The following is a 4,584-nucleotide window of genomic DNA, read 5'->3' as shown; positions in this document are numbered from 1 at the left end:
TTTGTTGGGTTGCGTGTTGCAGGGATTTAAATTATTTTATAAAGGGTGTGGTTTCTTATTGTTGCATCCACATGACCTTCCATTTGGTATGGTTAAAGATTTTGCGAAACAAAGATTAAAAACTCTATTTTTGTATCGTAGTTTGGAGCTTGTATTATGTAAGGTTGAAATGATTTACTTGTAAATATTCTTCTTCTTGTTTTTGCTGGTATGGTTGTTGACATTATGGCTGAGTTGAAATCTTGGGGATGTTGAAGTTATAGGGGAGATGCTGCCCGATTTTCAGTAGATTCAGAACTAGTAACAAACTAGTCGAGGGTAATGGATAATGAAATAACTCCTATGAGTACTTGGGTGTAGAGTTGGAAATTGGAAAGTGAAAGGTAATTAAACTTAGTATTACTTTAATGTTAAATAGGTTCAAAAGACGATGAGGCGAACGTGGTTAAGAGTAGTCCCTAAGAGGTATGTGAAGCTTACCCTTTCTTTCTTTTGGCATGTCTTAGCCTTAAGTGATTGATATACGAAATGTGGGGGTAATTCCATTCATATAACCCCAAGTATGAATCATAAGTATTATTCACTTTTCAATGGTAAAATTACTATACTAGTTGAGTTATTGCCTCTCAAGGCTTCTATATGATGGAGAGTAGTAAGTATGTGAAGTTATCTACTTTCTCTTGGCATGTTTAGGCATAAATACGTAGAGCTACCCTTCTTTCCTCTTGATATGTCTTTGACATAAGTGTGGTGCTATGATGGTAAGGTAATGCAATAATAAGGTTATGATACCGAGCCCATGGCGGGCCGGGTACTATATATGTAAATGATGACTCCTTGAGGAAAAGTAGATACTAGGTAAAGCTTATTCTTTCTCTTCCTTTGGCATGTCCTAATTGTAAGTAACATATGATACGAACTCTGGGTTACTCCACTCTTAAGTCCTGAATGTAATTCATATCTCTTATTCACTTCTGAATGTCAAACCCTTGTAGTAAGTTGAACTACTTTCCTTGAACTCTATATGTTGAGAAGTACTAGGTGTAGAAGCTCCTAGTCCTAAGGACGATGTGACGACGGGTATCCCTAATTCTATGAACTGTTAGTATTACTTTAGTACATGTCTAGGGTCCCCGAGATCCTAAGTGGTATTGGCCTTAATGGCATTTAGAAGGCACTCGAGATGGCTACACTACTATTCTGGTCCTCAAACGTAGCTTAATCATCTTACATTGTCGAGTCTCTGATGATGATTTAGATTGTATATGGTTACTCACTACTTTACTCGTGTATACTATAACACATCTTTCACCGAGTCCCATAAAGGACCGGGTATAGTATATGATGATTATGACACCGAGTCCCATAAAGGGCCGGGTACAGTATATGATGATATGATGACACCAAGTCCTATAAAGGGACGGGTACGATATATAATATATACATCGGGCCGAACCTTCCTTGGCATTACTATATAATATACGGATCGAGATAAACATTCCTCGGTATTACTATATAATATACTGATCAGGCCAAACATTCCTCAATATTACTATATAATATATGGATCGGGCCGAATGTTCTTCGGTATTACTATATGATATGTGGATCAGACCGAATGTTCCTCGACATTACTATATAATATACAGATCGGGCCGAATATTCCTTGGTATTACTATATGGTATATGGATTGGGCCATATGTTCCTCGGCATTATTATATGAGATACCACTAATAGTATGCAGATGCTTATGATAACATAGTGATGTAGTCGTTGCACCAAGTCCCCGAACGGGATGGGTACAGTACGTGATGATAGTATATACGACCTTATGTTATAAGCTACAGGTACAGTAAATGATTAGATATCACACTTGCCCCTGCATCACTACACCAACTATAATTTCCTTATGATGTCTATGTTTTACATACTCAGTACATATATCGTACTGACCCTCCTTTTCTTGGGCGGGGGCTGCATTCATGCCCGTAGGTACAGATGCACACTTTGGGGATCTGTCAGCATAGGAGTTCTACTCAGCAGTTCAGAAGTGCTCAATAGTGCCAGACCCTAGTTTTGGTATTAACCCTCGATGTATATATTTATTTGTTCACGAGTACGGCGTGGGCTCTATCCCACCTTATGTTACTGTTCTTACTCTTAGAGTTCTGTGGACATGTATGTGGGTTGTGTATATGTATGTATGTATAGTTGTACCAATATGATATGATAGCCTCGTTGGCTTATATATTATCTTGCCTGTTAGCACACTATGACTCAAATAGGAGACATATTTACTTATGGTTAGCAAGGGTATATACGAGTGTCCAATTCGGACACCCATCACGGCCTATGGAGTTGGGTCGTGAAAAAAGTGGTATCAGAGTAGTTTGGTCCTCGGAATTTCTACAGACTGTGTTTAGTAGAGTCTGGTTTATTGTTGTGTGGTGCACCACATCTATAAATAGGAGGCTACAAGACATTTAGGATATTACCTTTCTTTCTTGTCTTAGATCATGCTATAGATCCGAGTCATAGGAAAACTCCTTATACTAACCTTAGACTTTAGCAGAACGACGACATCAACCGGAGGAAGTAATTGATGACATTGGAAATTACAAAGCACGCAGGTAAGTAAGGGAACAAAAGGTATCTGTTGGGTAAGGTATTGACACATGATTGAAACATAAAGCCAAAAACTGAAAGGAAGGTAGACCGAAAAGTGTAACAGATGCAGGTTGAGTTCGACACATGAGGTAAGTCCATCATTTTCATACTATTGTTGATATTGGAAGCCATGTATGGCTGCGATATGAGATGATATTGAAATCCCTGTGTGGCTGTGATAGGATATGAATATATATATATATGTTGGCACTGTGAGGCATTGTTGGTATTTCCTGCGTGCAGGTTTTGGAGATAGTAAGGAGTATAGAGGAAACTCTGCCAAAATTTTCCCAAAACAAAAAAAGGGGGGGGGAGGGAATGAAACATAGATTCTTAATATGTCTTGGAAGTTGATACCGAGTACCCCTATTATGTTGAACTAAAGCCGTAAAAGGTACCCTACAGGTCGTCGATGAGGGGCACCCTTTTTACTTTGGGAAATTTTATTTTGGATAAACAAAAGCCTATCTGAGCAACAAAGTTTATACTAAGGTATCTTCAACTGTATTTCGCCTTAGGAAAAGGTCACGTTGAGGGGCAAGATGCCCGATGATGGAGTTTCATTCTTGTTGGAAAGTATAGAACCCTCAAGTATTATTAGAAGACAAGATAAGTTGTTTAAGACTCAAGAATAGAAGGACTACTACAGGGAGCACTCAAGATAGGCATGATCAATTAAGTATGAGTATCGGACGAAAAAAGGAATAGATAGCTACGAACTGAAGGTGTAGTATGTCAAATATGCTGGAACAGAATCATATGCGTATGAATAGTTGAAAATGAACAAGAGGATGACATGGGTACACCCTAAAAGGGGGGAAGAGAATAATAGAAATACAAGCGTAAGAGAAAATCAACTGATGCTATTATATGTAAATAGGAACGCTTAAACTTCAAACGAGATCCCATAAGGGATGGATGTGATCATACTAGCACTAACGCACCGGATCTCATCAGAACTCTGAAGTTAAGCATTCTTGGGCGAGAGTAGTACTAGGATGGGTGACCCCCTGGGAAGTGAAAGAGGAAATAAAACACAAGTATCTGTGCCTATTCCCTACATCTACAAGTAATCCTAACCTTTGGAACTCTGATATTGATTGCTCGATGAAAGTATATGTTATGGCAATGGGACAGAGAAACTCTCCATATAGTTTGTATAAGATATGGAGAAAGGTTTGGTTCATATTCGAGGACGAATGTTCTAAAGGGGGCAAGGATGTTACACCACGTACTTTTGTACCGTAAAGACTTTTGTATCTTGAGAGGTTTTTGAGTTTCTTTGAAGGTTCTCAAGCTTCTTAAGTTTCTTAAGTTTATTGAACCTCTTAAGCTTCTTAAGTTTTTATTTAAGCTTCTTAAGTTTCTTGAAAGGATCGTAAGCTTCTTATAAGTTGTCATATGAACCGGATAATGTTATACCCTGTACTTTCGCACCTTGGGACATTGTTTGAAGTCTCTTGAAAGTGCCATGTGATCTATACTATCTTTCACGCTATCAAATAACTCTAAGAAAGGGAGCATATGATGCCCCATAGTAGGGAAGGTTGGAAATAGAGTTATAAGAATTCGGAATGAGTTGGGGGCCAAAATAATAAGTCGTGGGACTCGACTAACTTGCATAAGCTACCAACTTGGAAGTCTTACATACTTAGGCTACTGGAGTACATGTTGAGCTTCTGTAGCAAGGATTACATAGGCTCCTAAAGTAAGATGAGATTACGAACCCATGGAAGAGATGGAAGGAGGAGTAGCACCTACTCCGAAGCAAGCAGGTGATGCACCTACTTGGACCAAGTAGGTGACACACCTACTTAAGGTGGGTCCCACACTGCCATGTGGCAGCAAAGAAGTGGGCGCATGATTGAGGTGGCACCCTAGGGACTGCCACGTGTCACCCCTAGGGGATGCAATGT

The 4,584-nt window shown here is 39.2% G+C and overlaps 1 pseudogene; it reads left to right on the top strand.

Annotated features, from left to right (window-relative positions):
• The first annotated feature begins 3,587 nt into the window (after nt 1-3,587).
• On the top strand, nt 3,588-3,704 carry LOC129875304 (5S ribosomal RNA; annotated as a pseudogene).
• The last annotated feature ends 880 nt before the right edge of the window (nt 3,705-4,584 follow it).

Source organism: Solanum dulcamara, chromosome 11, assembly GCF_947179165.1.
Source record: "Solanum dulcamara chromosome 11, daSolDulc1.2, whole genome shotgun sequence".
In the NCBI taxonomy this organism is placed as follows: Eukaryota; Viridiplantae; Streptophyta; class Magnoliopsida; order Solanales; family Solanaceae; genus Solanum; species Solanum dulcamara.
The sequence above is the reverse complement of the archived record's forward strand: the minus strand, read 5'-3'. Positions and strand labels throughout refer to the sequence as shown.